Source organism: Drosophila willistoni, unplaced genomic scaffold, assembly GCF_018902025.1.
Source record: "Drosophila willistoni isolate 14030-0811.24 unplaced genomic scaffold, UCI_dwil_1.1 Seg567, whole genome shotgun sequence".
NCBI lineage: Eukaryota > Metazoa > Arthropoda > Insecta > Diptera > Drosophilidae > Drosophila > Drosophila willistoni.
The window spans coordinates 98,875-119,519 of NW_025814488.1; the positions used below are offsets into that span (position 1 = coordinate 98,875).

At 37.4% G+C, this 20,645-nt stretch overlaps 1 long non-coding RNA gene across 1 annotated transcript; it reads right to left on the reverse strand.

The window, feature by feature from the left end:
• Nucleotides 1-969: 969 nt before the first annotated feature.
• Nucleotides 970-2,049, reverse strand: LOC124461616. Its single transcript, XR_006955157.1, has 2 exons — nt 1,384-2,049; nt 970-1,323 (listed from the first exon to the last, which is right to left on the reverse strand). It is a non-coding gene; the product is annotated as an uncharacterized LOC124461616 (long non-coding RNA).
• Between the last annotated feature and the right edge of the window lie 18,596 nt (nt 2,050-20,645).

Here is a 20,645-nt window from a genome sequence, read left to right on the forward strand (position 1 = left end):
ACGGGAACACTACATCAAAATTTTAAAATGAAAACCCTGGTAATTTAAACCGAAAATAAATGCGTAATAAGTGTTTTAATTTATTAACTGAAAATATATACATATGTTATAAGTTTAATTCTGATTTGTAATGTGTCATCAAATTTTAAGCCATTTGTAACAATTTGTTAATTTGTAGATAATTTTCGTGGCTTTATTAGTGCTGGTAGCGGCTCGGCCCCAGCCAAGCGGCAGCAATGAACACGACTGTGATCGGTGTCAAGAGGACAACAAAAGTAACGAGATCGGAAATGGTATCCACAGTCAAGGCCAATATTCTGGCCATGGTCTCAGCCAGGGACCAAGCCAATTTCCAAGCCAATATCCCAGCTAATATCCCAGCCAATATCCTAACCAATATCCTGGCCAACTACCCGTCTATCCGCCAATGTATGCCAACAATTATGGACCAGTTTACTATCCAAGTCAACCAGCCAGGCACTGAATCGGGGCAGATGGCGATGTCGATTGGATGAAGAGAATCGGTGCCGGCTTTAGTGGAGGACTTCAGACATTAGGTATGGGTCTTGCTTTCGATACCAAGGGCGGAGTAACTAGTGAGGGAAAAGTGGGAGCTATAGTTGGTTTTCACAAATATTAAAGTTTAATAAAAACTGGAGTGTACAATTATGTGGACCCAAAACAAAGATTAATAAAATTTGAAATTTTTTACAATTGCACAAAAATATTGTCCAACTTTATTATAAAATCTGATTAATATGAATTTGACATTGAACCCCGTGTCGATTCTAATGATGAGACTTACATACTAAGCGTTGATAAGAAACGGGGAATTTTTATAATATAGTTATTACTTAAGTGCAACTTATGCGCAAAATGATTGACACGACTATATTCTATCCTCTCTCTAATTTTTCAATACAAATACAAAGTCCCCTTTATAAAATGGTAAATAAAATAAACTTGAAGTGGATTTTCACAATATAATTTATACGAATTTTGTCTCAAAAAATTAACTTCAACCAAATACTAAAAAAAACAAAATAATTCTTTGGGTATGACTATATAAAATAAAACGCGTAACAAAGCCGATCTGCGTGAGAGATAATTATGCGAAATGCTTCTCCTTTTTTTAATCGATATCCTCCTCCTTATTCTCATAACGATCATGGTGAGTATATTTTTTCGCTTTTTCGACTTTACTCTCATCAATGACGACCCCTTCGATTTCTCGGACTTGATTGATTTTTGAAACCTTCCAGATTCTGGTCCACGGCAAAGACATCAACGACATCGCGTTAGAGGGTGAATCATCCTGTTTATCTGTATTGAAGGACATCATTAAAGATTGCATTTTCGAGGGATCATCGGAGTGTTGATTACGTTCTTCTTCTTTATTGATCCATTGCAAATAGCGATCAGCATCAGGACAACATGGTACTTCAGTTGGAGTCCTAAGATAGGTAATGGAATTACTGGAATTATTGGGGCCTCATCGCGATTGACTGGTCGAGGAGTACTATAATCTCTATAGGGCGGCGGCTATTGCCCCAAAATCGGTGTTCATAAATTCCTCTTCAGTCATTTCCATATTTGGAAGTAAGTCAGGAAGATGACGGCTCAATTCGTGAAGCTGTTGTATAACACTGTTGTGACGACTGCTGCGACGTCTGTTGCCACTGCGACTGCATATTCAAGAGATCCATGTCTTGTTCTTGCAAACAGCGCAAACACTTAAAGCGCCTCCCATGGAAGTTATGTCTTTGACAGCCATCACAACAGATATTCCGATGACCCATTCTTGTCGTTGGCATTTCCCCGCGATTTTCTTTTGTCTTTCTCTTTTGTATTAGTCTGTTAGTTATTTATTACGTTTGGACTGAAAAAAGGTGTAGGAGGAGGACGAAGTAACTTGGCACTAAACACAGGTCGAGAATACTAAGCAAAATGTTTTGAATTTGTATAAAAACAAAAGAAAAACTCTCACTACAACATACGTGTAACTAATGACAGAATTTAAAAAGTCACAATAAACATATAATTTTTGAAATATAAACAGCAATAACTCTGTTACTTTCTAAATGCCTAAATATGCATAGGGTATTATGTAGGAAACTATTCCATCCTTTTTTATAGCTCTTTTATAGCACTAAAGGATTCTGTACTCGTAGAAATTGTCATATCTTCTGGGACGATGTGGCAAGTGATGTACAAGAGACAAGGAAAGGCAGTCACAAAACGATAACTAGCTAACTAATAACAATTAGTCAATGACGAGAAAACGTCATTCAGTTAAATCACTTAGTTGGGTTAAAAAAATTTAATTAAAATCTAAAATATAACCGTTAACGTTTAATAAAGCTTAACCGAAACGGGATAATAAAACCAGTTCGCCACCACTCAAAATAATTTCCGTTTTAAGCTATTAAATGAAATTCTAGGATAAATAGAGTTTAGCTGTTATTTTGGCTTTGATTTGATGATGAATGCCGTTAGATATCTAGCAAATATTCATGTCATTTGAATTTGGCCGCTGGAGGTGTATCTTCTATTTTATTTTTGACGCAAAAATTCATTGACCATTTTTTACAAAAAATTATATTCCATTGACTATAGTTAAGTAGTTTATTTTTTCATTATTTTCAAATATGTTCTAGCCGACATGCCAAGCTGATGCAGTCGTTATCCTTTCTCGTTGTTGCCTTATCATTTTCTGTATGTGTGGGGCCTTACACTTCCCCAAGGACCCACTCCAGTCGCACTGAATGAAATAGCAGCTCCTGTTTCAGCTTGGGTGCTGGTAATTATTTTATGGAGAGTGGCGGACGGGTGGTAGTTTAAGTTGCTTCGTTGGCTTGGTCTGTGCGTGGCGAACTTATGTTTACCAAGTGCGAAAGTGGAAACGTGCTGCAAGCACCAAAAGAAATTTCTCTCTATTCTTTCCGTTCGTTTCGTGGGCCACCCTTCCATTTGCCATGTTCTGTATGTTCTATAATAGGATTTGAATACAATGGCATTGTAATGAAATGTGAAGCAAACGATGGTCCGAGACGGTTGAAGTTTAGTGTTTGTGGTTTACGATGACTCTGGGTCTGGATTCCAGGACTAGGACTAGTCCTCTTTCCTCTTGCCAAGTATAAGCCAAACAACTGTTCTCGTTTGTTTTTTGTGTCTGGGCCGTGTAATTTGAGTTGGTAATTAAAAGTTAAGCAAAACGGGCAATGCTTAAAGGTAAACGGTAGAACAGAGAAACCAAGTTAGGGACATTAAATGACCGGAACTTAACTCAATGCATGTTCATTTTCTTTTGCATAGTCGTGTGCATTTCTGGCAGCTTTATCAATTCATGAGTTTTAGCAAAAGTAGTCTTGATTTTGGGTTTTGAAAATTTTATAACAATTTTTCATGGAATATAGTTTTACTAATAGAAGCTTTAAAAATAGACTTAATATTTTGAAAAAGCAGCAGGAAACTTCTTCGTGCTTATAATAATACCCATAACGATATTAGTGGTAAATCTATCAATGGATAAGTAATCGAGAGAGCACTGGGGCCTGAGCTGCTGGACGGCGACCTCTGAATATACTCTGAACTATATCGACAAAAAGTCCATAAAGCTGTTAAATATTTTTTCAGACTTTTGATAGTCTCCTATGAAAGAAATGACTAGAGAAATATAACAGAAAGTGTTTAAGAAAATGTGACTGGAAATAGCCGATTAAACGACATAAGCTAAGAACGGCTTAAACATCTGTGAAATAATGAATGCTGCTCTATCGTCACATTTAGATAACTTTTAATTTATCGGTGGTTTTAACTATATTGGGTCTTATAGGGGACTCAATCCAAAGCTTAAGGGGAAATATTGCTTTCGTAAAGAAACATTTGAAAAAAAAAAACCGAATACCTCAACATTTTCCTTTATAGTCAGGTGTAAGCGTTTGTTTTTGCCCTTCTTAAACTGTTACAAAATACACCTTACCCTTTTCGAAGTATGTAATACAAAAATATTCACACCAAACTGTCACTCCAAAACAAAAATCATAAAATTAAAAAAAAATAATAATTTTCTTTTGTATAAAGAGCAAAAACTATTTGCCATCAATTTGTCTATTTCGGCTTAAAGGGGAAAAATTAGTATTAAACAAAGAAGTCATAAATGTGTAAATAATATTTTAACATGTGCAAATAAAAAGCAAGCATAGCAAATTATTGGCCACTCCCTTAGTTGTTTGTCTATTTCCACAGTCATTTCGTAGGGGTAAAGCATTATTTATAATGCTTAATATAATAATATTATAATGCCATATTATTTATAATATGGATAATATGGACAATATGGACATGTTAGGGGATGGTACATTTAAAAAGTGAAAAGCTAGCCGACAACTGGCAATCAGTTATAAGGCATTTGACAAATAACTCTTTTGCAAATAAATTTTGATATTTGTTGTTTTCTGCTCCCAAAAAGGAATTTCTGTAAACGAGTAAAGACAAATTGTTAGCAATCCGTTATGTATCAATTAATAAGAATGAATTTCACGGCAAAATTGTGGTTTTAGTTATATAATCAAAAGATCAGCGTCAACCAAGTTAAAAAAGGGTTTCAAACCTGATCTAAATCTGAAATAAGACACGAAATAGAGACTAGTTTTGTGTCCTTAAACAAATTAATTGACCTTGGCTTATAGTAATTCCATGTCAAAATCATAAAGTTTTTGTTTAAGCCAATATACTCTGTTGTAAAAGAATACAAAAACATAAAGTCTGCATTTGGTTATTGCATTTGACTAATACCAAATGCCTCAGCAACTCATCATCAGGGCAAGGCAAAGCAAAGATATAAACTGAGTACACACACACACACACACCCATACACACATACATTACACATTAAAGAGACAGGACAGTGAAGTTGAAGTTGTGTTTTTTCCAAGTGCTCCGAAAGTTTGTCGGGTCAGTGCCTATAATTAAAGTATTCTTAATTCAGGAGTGGGACTCGGCGTGCCACACTACTCACCCCAATCGGCGGCACCTGGCCAACAGCTGTGCCACTATCGCGAGGGCTTTGGGACTTTTCAAGCCAGCTTCGTTCTCGTTGGCGCTCGAGGGGGGGAACTTGGCGCCTTTTGTCTCCAGCCGCCGCCTTCGTCATAGTATTGGTGCGTAGATCTCTCCCATTCTCTCTGTTATCCGGAATCCACTCCGTTCTGGACGCACGTTCACTTGTGGCAGCGAAATAAACTTGTAGAGTTGCCCCTCAAAGCGCCACTGATCAGCTGAGCGACCAGTGTTGGACAACGCAAATGTGATTTGGGCCCAAGGCTGCATTCGCCAGGTGGCGCCTACGCGCCGTTCCCTTGCCGTTGCATTTTTAAATTTAAATTCAAATTTAACTTTGAAACAACATAGGGAAATGGACAAAACGACTGCGTCGATGGATCAAGCCCGCTGGGATGGTGTGGCCACTGATCAGGGGGCGAAGAGATGGCGTTTAGAAAGAGCAGTAGGATGACGCGGTCGCCAGTGGCTTCGCCGGTCAGGCCACCGTTACCACCGTCTGATAGTCATGCGAGTGCGACGCCGGTACTAAGCCCGGTTGTACTATCGCGCATTCCGGAGCTTGACGACTTGGGCAATCTCCTACGCCAACTGGAGAACACTTTTAAGAAGAAGAATGACGGCAAACCGCAGGTTCGGCATGTGAATCAAAACACGATGCACGACATAAGGCGCATGATAGAGCTGCAAACAGCGATCTGCCATTTAGTTCTTGGCGGAGAATGCGTAAAAAACACCACAGTGGATGTGGCCACGCAGGCCACATGGCCGGCAACCAAAGCCAAGCGTATTGAGAACTCGGTAGCACACTCCGACAGTCCAAAGCGCCCGAGAGAGGAGCTAGCCGGACAGAGAAATACTCCACCCAAAAGAAAGCGAGGCAGCGGGCAGTCTAGGCCCACGTATGCGGCCATGTTAGGCGGTAGTGCACCCACAAGCGCTAATGCTTTTGAGGGCGATACTGTGGGTACTCATGGGCCATCCCCAGGAGATATGCAACGTATTGGGCATGAACGCTAAAGTTCGAACTGTCACTGACTTGTCATACATCGAACTGCGGAAGCTAGATTGCCTGGTAACGGAAACTGACATCATTACGGCCATTACAAAGGCAACGGGTATATTGGGAAGCGCCATCACAGTGAAGACGCTGCGACCAACCTTCAACGAGACCCAAATGGCAGTTGTATGTCTGCCACAGACAGCTGCGGCCTTTCTTGTGAAGAAGAGAACACTGGTAGTGGGCTGGTTCAGCTGCCACATCAGGGAAAGAGTGGCTCAGCGGAGATGCTACAAATGTCTCAATTTTGGACATGTGGCTGCGGCTTGTGAAACGATCCAAATTGTTATAACTGCGTCGAAGCAAACCGCACCGACAGGAAGCATTTTTCCGGCAGTAAAGACTGCCCGTTGACAAGATCTGGCGCCCAACTAACAAACAAACCGGGATGAAGTTTATTCAACTAAACCTCAACCACTGTGCAGTGGCACAGGATCTGTTGGCGCAAACAGCGCGTGAAGTAGACGCCGATATAGCGATTTTGAGCGAGCCGTATAAAACAGGCGATGGCCCACTGTGGGTAGTGGACTCGTCTAAAAAAGCTGCCATTTGGTATGCGGACAAAACGTACCGCCTATGGAGTCGATTTATTCGTCCCTTGGCTACGTTCGCACGAAAATCGGGGATATGTGGTACTATAGTTGCTATCTAGCCCCCAGCCTGAGACTCACGGAATTCGAGAGAATAATTGACTCCATCGCCGCTGATGCAAGTTCAAAGCAAAATGTTATAATCGCAGGTGATTTTAACGCTTGGTCTGAAGAATGGGGCAGCAGTTCATCTAATGCTAGGGGTAGAGCGCTTCTCGAATCCTGGGCGATCCTCGATATTGCTGTGCTAAACACTGGATCCAAGCATACGTTTAGTAGGGCAGGATGCGGCTCTGTAATCGACGTTACATTCACAAGTGCCTGTCTTTTCCCTCACTCAATCTGGAAACTTTGTGATTTTTACACTGGTAGCGATCACCTGGTCATTATATGCTCCATCAATAGAAGCGCACACCAAATGCCCAACCAACCGCGAACAGATCAAGGAGGCCAAGCATTCCGCGTGGATACTCTTAATCCATCTATTGATTAGTGTCTCTCCCAATAGATTTTCTCTTCTTTGTACTAGCTGTCGTAGATGTGACACCGAAACAACTGATATATATAACAATGCTCCACGCACTTCCGGTATGAGGTTACGCTGCAAGTGCTGCACTAGTCTATCCTCTTCTAATGGAACCGAAAGCCAACTAACAATGGATATTACATCTTCATAAAAATTATCAAATGATTCTCCAATCTTTTGTTTCCTGCTTCTTATTTCTTCGAAAATTAAATCATCATTCTTATTATCACGATATTGTCTTTGAGTTTGTCACAAAACTCTGTACATTCTACTTGAGTAATTTCTTTACGGTATCTCCAATATCAATCTCGAACTTTTCCAGTTAGGAGAATATGTAGATTCTTACAGACTACTGAAAAGTCTCCATCTAAACTATCCATAGTTAATGCACGCACTCTGTACAAGAATTCTTGAACGGTACTGCCTTTCTGTGATCCGTCGGACTTTATACCCCAACTCTGGATAATCTGTGTAACCTTTTCGCTCCTGAAACTTGATGTAGAAATCGCTGAATTTCTGGGTGAAGATTGTGCTCTAGCCTGCGTATTTAATTCTTGCATGCTGGCTGCTGCTTCATTTGTCTGCAAACTCTCAAACTTCTGATTTATAAGATTCTCTATTCTTTCAAACAATACTCGATGCTGCGTTGACTCTTGCCTGATGTCTCCCAAAATTCTCTGGTTGAGCACGTTGTTTTCTTCGCTTAGGTGGTCTTCCTTGTCGTTTCGCAGTTCGTAGAGTTTCTACCTCTTCTGATGAGTTCATCACCGTATTTTGCGGACTAGTGTCATCAGGTATTGCCGACTGTTCTGGACCAGATAAAAGGTGTGCTTGCGCCTGCTGTCGTGTATTATGAACTTTAGCAACTGATCCTTGTTTTTGACTGGTTGATAACTTAGTTCTAACTTGTACATCTCTAAGGTGGCATAAAGACTTGCATACCGGACATTCTTGATTTGTCGAAAAATAAGTAATTATACAATTTCTATGGAATGAGTGCATACACTTGGTTGTTGCCCTCTCGTGTAAGTCTGAGATCAATTGTGAACAAATGCTACACACTTGTGATGAGGATCTCGCAATCTTTATCACTATGTGTTAATGGCATTTTAAATATTTGATAGCGTTTTCAAATCAATCAAATGTTATTAAATTTCCTTTTTTTTTTTTTGAAATCAATTTATAAATAATTTTTCTTTTCGGGTTACTCTAAGTGAATTCGGGAGTAATAATTGATTTTTATCAATAGGGACTACTCTTAAGATCTGCGTTCTGTTACTATTTTTTTTTTTGCTTAGTAACGGGAAATCGAAATTTTCATAGGTACACTCATAAATTGGTAGTCTTGTTCTTTCAAGCGGTTGGGTTGGGGTCTCTTGCCTCTAAATTCCATAGTTCCATTCTCTAAAAAAAAATGAAGTAAGTAAGTCGTCTCGCCGACTTGGGTATACCATACACCAGGTGAAACAAATATTTAAAATTTCGAAAACCAAATATATGTCTATTAAATTGTTTTAACATGCCTCATACCATATGCTATATTTTACTCCACAAACACACGAGCACTCTAGCGCCGCCACTAGCCAACGGCCAATTCTGCCCTTATGGATGACGTAGCAAAATACGTTTATACGTATATTTTGCATGTTTCTAGTCCCATTTCAATCAAATTTGGTAGTTTGATAGAAATAGATAAGATTTATTAGTCTGCCAAATTTGATCGCGATGGTCAAAAAATTGCAAGAGCCAAACGGTTTTTTCTAAATTATGGAGGCGGAAGTGGGCGTGGCAACATATTAAAATATATGTATTCTGCGCGCATACTAAGCCAATATACATACTAAATTTGGTGACTTTCCACCCTATGAGTGTATGGTTAGTTTTCGAGAAAATCAGTTTTGTTTAATTTTCGGGGGCGTGGCAAAATTTTTAAATATTCAATATCTGCGCGTCTATTAAGCTAGCTTACATACCAAATTTAATGTCGGTAGCTTACATAGTTTTTAAGAAAATCTGTTTTTTGTAAATTCCGGGGGCGGAAGGGTGCGTGGCAAAAATTTAAAATAAACTCGATAAGTGTACAACTACACGAGACTGCATACCAAATTTGGTGGCTCTAGCTCTTATAGTCTCCGAGATCTGCGTGTTCATACAGACGGACGGACGGACGGACGGACAGACGGACATGGCTAGATCGACTCGGTTGTTGATCCTGATCAAGAATATAGATACTTCGTGGGGTCGGAGAAGCTTCCTTCTGCCTGTTACATATGTACATTTTGGCGACTTTAATATACCATTCCACCCTATGAGTGTATGGTATAAAAAGGGATTTGTTACCTGTTGTAATATAGTCTATTGTTATGCCAATTATGATTTGGGGTTGGCTGATTAAACCACTAATGTTTTCACCAATGTCCTGACCACTCACAATTCAGGTGCTATGGGCTATACTATAAGAAATAAGAAAACTGGACTGACTTGTATACATACTCTCTACGATAATACTAGCGGTTGCATTATGCCTGGATGATGTTTCAGCCATGTGTCACAATCATAATTCCAGGTGATACGCATCCTATATCAAAGAAAGAGATACAGAGTCTAGACTACCACCACGCCTTCGTTTACTCAACACTTTTCAAACCAGAGTCTAGCTCTCAGTCACTTGCCAAAATTTAGTTGTTTCTGCTGTTTTGACTGTTCTTCCTCGTCCTTATTCACATTAGATTGCCCAAAAAGAAAAATCGGAAAATTACCTCATTATAAATATCATTATTATTCATTTAAATTAAATTTTCCACAATCATTCATTTCTTAAAATCTAATATTTCATTCAGTAGTATTTTGAGAACAAAGTTAACTCATAAAAAAAACCCAAAACCATTTTATAATATATAAGAAAATTTACAATTTCATAAATGATCAACATATTAATTTGTAATTTCTAAAAAAAAATATAGCTCGAAACTTTACCGCATAACGATTCATATTCAAAGATTAATAAATCCAAAATCAAAAAAAAATATTCTAATAATTTTATGAAAATTTCTTTCAAACTTTGACCCACTGCACTTTGGTTGCGTCCATAGGCCAAAAATCAAAAATATCATCACAAAATACTTGGACAAAACGAACACAATTTGACACTAAAATGTTCAATCTTCAAAACGCCAAACCGGGTTTTCCGCAAATCTAACGGAACTTTCTAAAAATAGCATTGAAAGAATGAACTTGTGTACATTTTTGCAGCCCGTCTGAGCTTTGTATGTACTTTGTCATTGCAAATTCGTACTTCAAAGTGATCAAACGTTTGACAAAGTGGTCCGATATTAATAATTTAAAATGGATTTTGTAATTGAAGGTATTTACTTTAATAAATGTTTATTTAAAGATTAATTTGATCAATTCAAACATTTTTGTGTGATTTTGAACGTCTTAACCTTTTTTGTATATTTTGTGTACGTTTTTTATTTGTTTACTAAAAGTTTTAGTTGTGTTGCCCCCGGATGCCCCCATTGAAAGTGCCATTACTGTATTTGTCAATGTTTTAAGGTAATAATCATGAAAAGTTTAGTTGCTAAAAGTTGCTAATTAGCTCATATTCATAAATAAACTAAAGTGGTCTTATTTATTTTCATAGGACAAATATCCACCGTTATCAGTTGATCTTTGTGTTGTTGGTTTCGTTTTCGTTTTCGTCGTTTGATTTGTACATTTTCTTACATTCAATTTACTGTAATAATTTATGTTTGCTTTGCACATTTTATTTTGATTGTATAGGCATCTTATCTTATCTTGTATAGAATCTTATAACTGTGTGTTTTCACGCATCCACATTTTTGATCTTTGGTGCAAAGAATAAGGCACGAATGCCGAAAAAATGCAATGCATAAATAATTTGCTGGCACTAAACATAAATAAAAGCAAAGGTTACGAAGTCAATACGATTGACCTGAAGAAATGTATTCAGTACATTTGCAAAAAGATAGTTGCCTTCTGGATTCAGTACAAAAGAATTAGAAGTTTAGTTGTACAATACCAATCTGAATGGCTAAAAACTAAAGTTTTTATCGTCCTGAAGCCTACTGGTAGTGCTCAACAAATTGATCTGAGTTCTTGTCGTGGACGGCCCAAAATGGATTTTGTTGAGTCCTCAAAAAGGACGAAACGTCGCCGAATAGCCCTACTACAAAAGCATGATGAGTCTGCAGCTTCTGTTTTGCGCTCATCTGATTCTCAGTCAAGCCTTAATGCAACTGAAATGAATATTGAAAAGGTCTTGTCGCTTGTCGTCGACATTGGGTTGTCCAAACACCAATACTTGGTCATTAGATCATTTATAAATTCAGAAGTTTCCTATAACTTATTGCCAAGTTACCAAAAAATTCTTAAGTTCAAAACATTGAGATATCCAAACAATATTGTTGTAGACGAAACACATGCAGAAGTGGAACTTCAAAGTCTTTTAGACAACACGGCTTCAAGTATTTTAGAGCTTCAAAAGAATTTAATTGAAAATGGAAAATGGGGATTCGATGGCAGCACTGGCCACAGCGAATATAAACAAACGTTTTCCAATGGTATTAATGACGAGAAAAGTTTATTTGTCACATCGTACGTCCCACTTCAGCTTGTAACCGACTCTAAAGTAATATGGAAAAATCCCAGGCCATCGTCTACCCGATATTGTAGGCCACTCAGGCTTCAATTTAAAAAGGAGACCGCTGCACTTTCCGTCGAAGAAGAGTTCTACTTCAAGGAGAAAATAGCTAACTTGAAGACAACAGAGCATACAATTTGCAATACAACATTTTCTATAAAGCACGGCCTTCAATTAACCATGGTGAATGGTAAAGTTTGCAACGCGTTAAGCAACACGTCCTCGATGAAATGCTTTATATGTGGAGCAAAGCCCACAGAAATGAATAATATTGAAGAATGTTTTGGAAGAGATGTGCAAGAAAAGTATTTTGAATTCGGGCTATCACCACTTCATTCATATATCCGGGTCTTCGAATATTTCTTGCACATTTCGTACAAGCTGGATGTAAAGCTTTGGCAAGTACGATCGGGAGAACTCAAGTCTATTGTATCAAAGAAAAAATATCAAATTCAAGCGGAGTTTCGAGAGAAAATGGGGTTACTGGTCGATACGCCAAAGGATGGAGGTAGAGGAAACTCCAATGATGGCAATACTGCCAGGAAATTTTTCAGTAACCCAAGCTTAGCATCTCAGATTACAGGCATTGATGAAGAAGTTATTGCCCGATGCGCTACGATACTGCAAGCCTTAGCATCAGGATACAAAATAAATATAAAAAATTCGAAAAATTCACACTAGATACAGCGAATAAATTAATTGAAATGTATCCATGGTACTACCTTCCAGCAACAGTGCATAAAATTTTAATTCATGCACCAAAGGTTATAGAGCACGCTTTGGTTTCGATTGGAGAGCTCTCAGAGGAAGCTGCAGAGTCAAACAATAAAGAAATAAAAAAGTGCCGGCTGCAGCAGACATAGGAAGATGTCTCGTATACTGACAAATACAGATTTAATTAAAATGCTTCTTTTGAAATCAGACCCTTTTATAACAGGTCAAAGAAATCTGCCAAAGAATCAGAAATCCACTTTTTTGTCATCTACATATGATTTATTGGATGACGTATGTTAACCTTGTTTATTATTTATCTTTAATTTTCATCGTTTTTATTATCTTATAATTAAATAATATTTGCTGTTATATATGATTAAAAAATGGGTCGGGGAGTTTCTTCTTCTCACTTTTTCAGTTCACTCTTATTTGTTTTCTTTACGCATGATTTTATTTGAAACAACATTAGAAGTATATAAAATATATAGTGGGGCAAACGGAGTGGAGGTAAGCAACGAGAATTGTTTTCGCTTTTGTCTTTGCATTGAATACACTTGCTTAATCTCTCCGACTTCGCTTTATATACAATTTGGTAACAATAAAATTTAGTAGAAAAACTCACCCTTGTAGCGTCCGACGAAGGCTTTCGAGGAATTGCTGTAGAGGCTATAGATATAAGCATTTAGTTTTTGATTTTGTTACCAGGTCTTGTAAAGCAATTGCTCATTCTTGCTTCTTTTTTAAATTTTTATTTTTTTTTCTTCTATGTTTTCACTTTCTTCATTTTTTTTATTATAGATTTTTTCCACCTTTCAATTTTTCATTAGATTTCATTCTTTTCCTTGAATTCTGCTTAAATATTGTTAATTTATTTATGTCTTCATTTTTTTCTCATTTTCAGTGTATGTTACCTCGCGACTTGACAAAAAAAAATTTGTTTTTGCACAATGTGACTCAAAATTTTGCTTTGCGTTTTCTTCTTTGTAAATTTGTTTGCCCTTTTTCTCACTTGCTTCACTCCCTCTGTTTTCTCTTTCTTATTACCAATTATTACTTGTACAATAACCTCTCATGCACTTGTTCTAACTTTCGATTATATAACATTAACTAGATTTAAACAAAAAAAAGAGAAGTTAACACTTTTCGTTTTCACTCGTTTTCAACATTCTTCATCTGGCTTCAACCTTTCTACTTTCTTTTCACGCTGGTTAGACTGTTTCTCACATGGGTTGTTTTATTTTCTTTTTTCTTGCAATTTTTATACTTTTTTAACTCTGATATATTTTTCTTTGGGTTGCGTGTTTTTGCCGTTTATCACTTCTCACCCACCCGGCCCTAGCACTTGCCGGTGTCGTAACGAAATTTGACTGAACAATTCTGGCTTTGGAAATCATCGATACCAAAATTTGGGCATTATATTTGTCTAACAAAAAAATCATATCCATATATGAGATAAATATGAATGTCGTTAATGCGTTTTTTTTCTTTCTAGAGGTGTATAATTACTGTATATTACCTTCTGCTTAATCAAAGCAATTCATTTTAATTTCCTTATTTTGGCATTATGAACGAACATACCGAGACTTAGCAAAAATTTTATTTGCAAAATTACCAAATTTTATTCAATCAAAGAAAAATTAGCACTTACTCAAGAAGTATATCTTGAAACAGAGAACACCAACATAATTGGTTTCTTTTTATCACCGATTCAAGTCCATGAAGGATGGCTTGTATTTATTCGGATTTAAAATTTACTTGTGGTATTTTAACCACAAAAAAAAAATCAACTATTAATTTTCTTCACTTCCTGCAAAGGACTGTTTCGCTCGGTTGCCAATTTGAAAAGAATTTATCAAGATAGTTGCCCTATGCTCTAGGGCTAGCTTTGATCTTCGTTTAGACCCGAAGTCAATTATCAAAGTGACATTATCCGCTATTGGCATAATGGGAAAAAGAAATGTACCACTGTGGTGAACTTTCTTTCTGCAATCAAGCAGTGCATTCGCGGTTCATTTAAATTTGGCCTTCCTTTCTTTTTTTTTTTTTTTTTTTTTTTTGTTGAATTGCAAGTTTTAATCAAGGCCCCTCCACAATCCGCAATGGCGGATTCCATTGATTCAACATGGCAAATTTAATGACTGCGAAGATGTGGCAATCGCTACATCTAAATTTATAGAAAAAGTGAATAGGTTGTTTGATTACTTGAATAGCAGTAATATTTATGATAGAAATCCGAATAAATCAGCGATCCAGAAAGACAGTGACAACGAACAATACATAATAGATGTGAGAGACTATTTTAAGAAGTGTCTATATCGCAGAAAAGTTTATTGTTTAGATGGAATAGTTCTATCAATAAACGCAATATTAATGCTTACAAGCGATATTTGGAATGAAGGGCACGGAGTATTCTTTTTAATGTTGTCACGTCTAAACCAAGATGCGCTAGAACATGTATTTTACCTAATAAGAAGTAGGGGTGGCCCAAACAATAATCCTATGTTATTCGAATTCAATTCAATAATATCAAAATGTTGTCAATGAAATCAATTTTTTTTTTTTTTTTTTTAACGTTTAATATATATTTGTTGAATCTACTCTTAAATTAGAGCCTAACAACAAGTTTGAGATATTTTTCTTAGACTAGTACTTAAGATAAATCCTGGGGATATTGCAGGCGGCCCTAATCACTTGTTATTGGGTTGGTCTGTCATTTCTTCTAAGACGAGTTCTATTATTAGTTCGTGTAAGGGAATTGGCAAGAACATTTGGGTGTGCATCCAGTTTTGCAGAATACTTTAGTTGTTGAGTACCTATTTCAGATTTTACGCTAGGTATATTTAGATCATTTTGAATGTTGTCGTTTCGTATATACCACGGGGCCCCGTGATTGATCTTAAAATCTTCGACTGCGCTCTTTGTATAATATCGACATTGCTGGTACTTGCATTTCCCAATAGTACAGCTCCGTAAGTCCAGATGGGTTTCAGTACGGAGTTGTATAGGAGGACTTTATACTCCAGACGTAGAGGGGACCGAGCATTGATGATCCAATGTAGGCTACTCGCTTTCAGTTTAAGCTGGGACTTTTTTGCTTCGATGTGCTTGCGCCAAGTTAGTCTTCTGTCTAGGTGGATGCCAAGGTAAGTGACATCATACGCCAGGTTGCTAGCCATTCCTCTACCACCTTAAGGTGTTCCTCTAGTTTTGCAGAGGCTTGTATTGGGCATTTGGATCTGCTAAGGATTGCCGTGTCATCGGCAAAAGTGGACGTTGTAAGTCCTAAACTCGTTGGTAAGTCTGCAGTGTACAGCAGGTAGAGCAATGGGCCGAGTACACTGCCTTGCGGTACACCAGCTTTGATTTCAAAATCAGCCGAGACGGAGCCATTACATCTTACAGCGAATTTCCTATTGTAACGGTAAGATTCCATGAGTTTGTGTGTGTACTGTGGCAGTTTTTGCCGGATTTTGAACATCAGACCCTCTAGCCAGACTCTATCGAAAGCCTGGGCAACGTCGAGAAAAACAGCCGCACAGTATTCTTTTAGTTCGAATGCTGTTCGTATTTCGGATGTTATGCGATTGACTTGTTCAATTGTACCATGTTTTTCGCGGAAGCCAAACTGGTGTGAAGGGATTGTGTTCTCCGATGCCAGAAATGAGTTTAGGCGGATCTGCAGGACCTTTTCAAAAAGCTTCGAAAGACATGGCAGCAAACTAATTGGCCTATAGGATGATGGCTGGGTTTTGTCCTTTCCCACTTTAGGAATCATGATGAAAGTGATAGTTTTCCATGTTCTTGGGAAGTAGCCAATTTTTATTATAGCGTTGAACAGTTTGCAGATATATTGTATGGCGATGATAGGGAGTTCTAGGATCATTTTCGGTGTGATGAATGAAATTAATAACTTCAAAACGACAACAGGTAATTGCGTGCCAGATGAATATATGCTAATAAATGTTATTGAAGAAACAAAGCATGAACTGCCAATTGAAAACGTAAATGACCAAGATCAGGTGTATTACGAAGATTTTAACATACTCTTAGATGAAAATATGAAGGATGAAGTATCCGAGGCTGATGAAGAACAGCCAACTGAAATCAGTATAGCCACTGTGAATTCATTGAGATATTTTGTTTGATTTGTTATGCATAAAGCCCAACAAAAGTTCAATTGCGATACATGCACAGAACTTTTAAAAGAAGAGATCGTAAATTATGAGGAATCGGAATTTTTTATCAATAACAAAAATTTTAAAACTATAAACAACAACCTAAAGCTTAAAGCCTTACAAAATAACTTATTTAACCTGATAAAATAGAATTATAAGTTCTTTGAAAATTTCCCACATGCGCGCAAAATAAAAGAAAAATTATTAATGACCCGAATTACCGAGATCTCAAGTCGACTCGAAGGTCATTCGTTAATGACTCCATTGCTATTGCAATGTCCTCCTCGTGGTGTTCCCTGGATACCGATTGTACATACTGTACATTGCAATCGGTAACGAATTCGAGCGGCGACCTTTTTGTGGGATTTTACTTTATCCCGGTTTATTTATTTCAATATTATTAAAGGATGTGATTTCCTTATTTAGTCTTATTTAATTAACAATGTTTATTTGTATTAAGAATACTTATATTTTATATTATTTAAATGGCCTTAGTGATAATTTGGGTGCGCGATGTGATTGAGGCGAGAGTACGATTGCGATTGCTTTTTGAATCAACGGTTCTCTTTATTTGTAAATAAGTGAGTCAACCAGATACGTACGGCCGCTGCGTGTCATTCTGTCTCGCTCACCAGCTACTGCCCGATTGCCATGATTATGCCCGCCTGACACTTCATTTCCTACAATCGGCTGTCCTGACAAGTCCGCCCCAATGATCCTAGACAAGGCTTCATGAACTCAGCCACTGTTGAGGTCTTACAAGGTCCTTCACCATCGCCAACTTTCACAACGTCGCACACTTGGGCCTCTGCTCGGATAGCGTTCCAAAAATACGTTTTTTCATGATCGCGTTTGGCAAAAATTATTTATGCAATCGATAGGAAATACTTCAGAGATTATGAATCCGAAAAATTTTTGAAATCGGTTGAGATTCATGGGTGCTAGAGGCGCCCAAAATTGTAAAATTTTTAGTGAAAAGGAAAAAATTATAATTTTTAAAAAAAATCGCAACTTTAAAACTGAATATTGGGCAATTTCAACAATCGATCTTGGATTTTTTTTATCTGGAAATTGTTTTATATGAAAAGTATGCTCTTTATTAATAGCATGTTTCATAAATTTTAACAATTACTTAAATAGTTATTGAACTAGAAGCGTTTAAAAAATGTACTAAATATTGGCATTTTTTGAACTTTGATGGAATAAAACTAGCAAGACTCAACGAGTATCAATACCGGACTACATACACTAGGTAGGTGAAATATTTACCTATCAGATGTATATAGTCCCAATATGCGAAGACCTGCGACAGCGATGCGTAAGCCATAAAACTAAGGCAACCTCGCCTAAAAAATGCGCTGCAGGTATAAGGAAGAAGAAGAGCGCATGCGTATTGGCCTGTAGCTTCTTTGTATTTAAATGATAACATTGCGTAATGCTCTTTTGCAAATACTACCTGTTTACATATACATATGTGGGATGTGCATTTGCGAAGTGTGTTAATCCAACTGTACACGAGAGACGAGACGACGATCAAGAGAGAACGTGAGCGTGTAAGAAAAGACGATCAAGAGGGATGACAAACGAATGAGAGATGACGACGGGAGAGTTGGTTTTTGGGCGTCAAACAAGAAGGACGTGTTTTGTTGTCTTGCGTCATAGTCGGATGCAAGGTCAAGTCGAGTACCATAGACGGGTGCTAAAAGTCGTGTGTCAAAGTCGGACACTTAAAGTCGAGCGCCAAAGTCGAAGCGTCATAGACGGACGCCAAAGTCGAGCCGAGCCAACGTCGATTGTCATTTCGCATAGTGTAATCTTTATAAAGTCGTATTTTCATGTAAACCCCCTAGACTATAATTATATCGTTAAATAAAAACCCCACATATTTTGGGTGCTCGACCGGGATAGATTCGAGTAAGAGTGGCGCTCATCCGGTTACAAAGAGTTTTCCCCACATATTTTGTCGTGATAGAAAGAGTGCGGGATACAAGAGAACACCCCACATACATTTTTTTGTGCGTTCGTGCGGGAGAAAAGTGAAAAAAAAAATTGATTTTTTTTCTTTAACAATCGTGTTGTATTAAGTTGGTCCTGCTCTGCTAGTGGTGAAATTAAAACATTAACTATGTCGTGTCTAAATGATTTAATAAGTGGTACTCTGAAAACGGGTAAAGTAGACAATATCAGAGCATTGCATAAATTTATTTATGAGAGCGAGGGATATAGAAATACGATTACAATGAAGCAAACGCAAAATACCAAGCAAAAGCGGAATATGTACGACGAAATTTGACGAACGGTGATCTTGTTTCGATTTGCAATGTATTGGGAATCAAGTACAGTGTCGACGACCTTGCATTGCATATTTTCATGAATTTGAAGCGGAACAATTTGTTGGCATCACAAGACGAAGACGAATTAGACGACGAAGTAGATGATGAAATAGACGGCGAGACAGATCATGAGTCGGTAGCTACAAAGAGGAACGTAGCAACAGAGAATAATTTGAGGAACATACTGCAAGAGAGAGCAAGCGAGAACTACAACGATGAGTACAGAAGAATAAACGAAGAGAGAGATAGAATGATGACGCCGCGTTTTGCCATTAGTTTTCGCGACGTGGAAGAGAATATGGAACTCTCTCGAAAAAGCACTTTTGAGTGAATTCAAATCGTGCGTGAGTAGTAAAGACATACATGAGCAACTGATGAAAATGAAGCGTAAAAACAATGGGTGCGTTTATGAGCATTTTTACAGAATGAAAGATGTAGCTTGCGTGTTACAACTGTGGAGATAAAGGACATTACTCAAAAGATTGTGATAAAGAGAAAGGTAGAAAGTGCTACAAATGTAATGAATTTGGTCATATAGCTAAAATGATGAGAACAGTGCAAGAGTGAAAAACAAAATTATGAAAACTAATAATAAAGACGATGTTGTGTGTTACAACTGTGGAGATAAAGGACATTACTCAAAAGATTGTGATGAAGAGAAAGGTAGAAAGTGCTACAAATGTAATGAATTTGGTCATATAGCTAAAAATTGTAATAAAAGAGAAATGAACGGTAAATTTGAACCAAACAAAAGAAGTTTTAAGTCGAAAGAAGAAATAACCTGTAAAGCTATTAAAATTGACAATATTGAGTGTAAAGCATTGTTGACACCGGAAGTAAATTTTGTATCATTCGCGAAGATTTGTATAAACGTTTGAAACAACCCAAGTTGAGTAGCTTTGACGGGTTTCTAATTGGATTCGGTGGCGGAGAATCAAATAAGATAAAACCAATGGGACACTTTGTGAATTCCATTTTGATTGACGACCAATCGTTCGTGTTAGATTTTCATGTAGTTCCGATTAGATTGTTAGATGTCGAACTGATCATAGGCGAGGAATTATGTTTGCAAGCTGACATTATATTTAGTCCAAATGGTGTAAGAGTAGAAAAGTTCGAAAAAGAAAGTGATGAAATAAAAATTCTACAAATTGATGTCGCGAATAATAAAGATGAACTTAATATAGACGAATGTGCAAGCACAAGTGCTAAAATAGAGGTATTCGATTTGATATCTAATTATCAACCGGTAGCAATAAAGACAACCAATGTAGAAATGCGAATAATTTTAAACGATGACAGCCCAATATTTGCCCGACCCCGTAGACTTGCATTTAAAGAGGCAGAGCTCGTGAACGAGAAAGAATGGTTGGCTGAAGGCATAATTGAAGAGTCAACGTCCGAATACACAAGTCCGGTGGTACTTGTGAAGAAGCATGACGATTCCTACAGGCTATGTGTCGATTTTCGTAATATAAGCAAGGTATGTGTGCGTGACCATTATCCATTGCCGCTCATCGAGG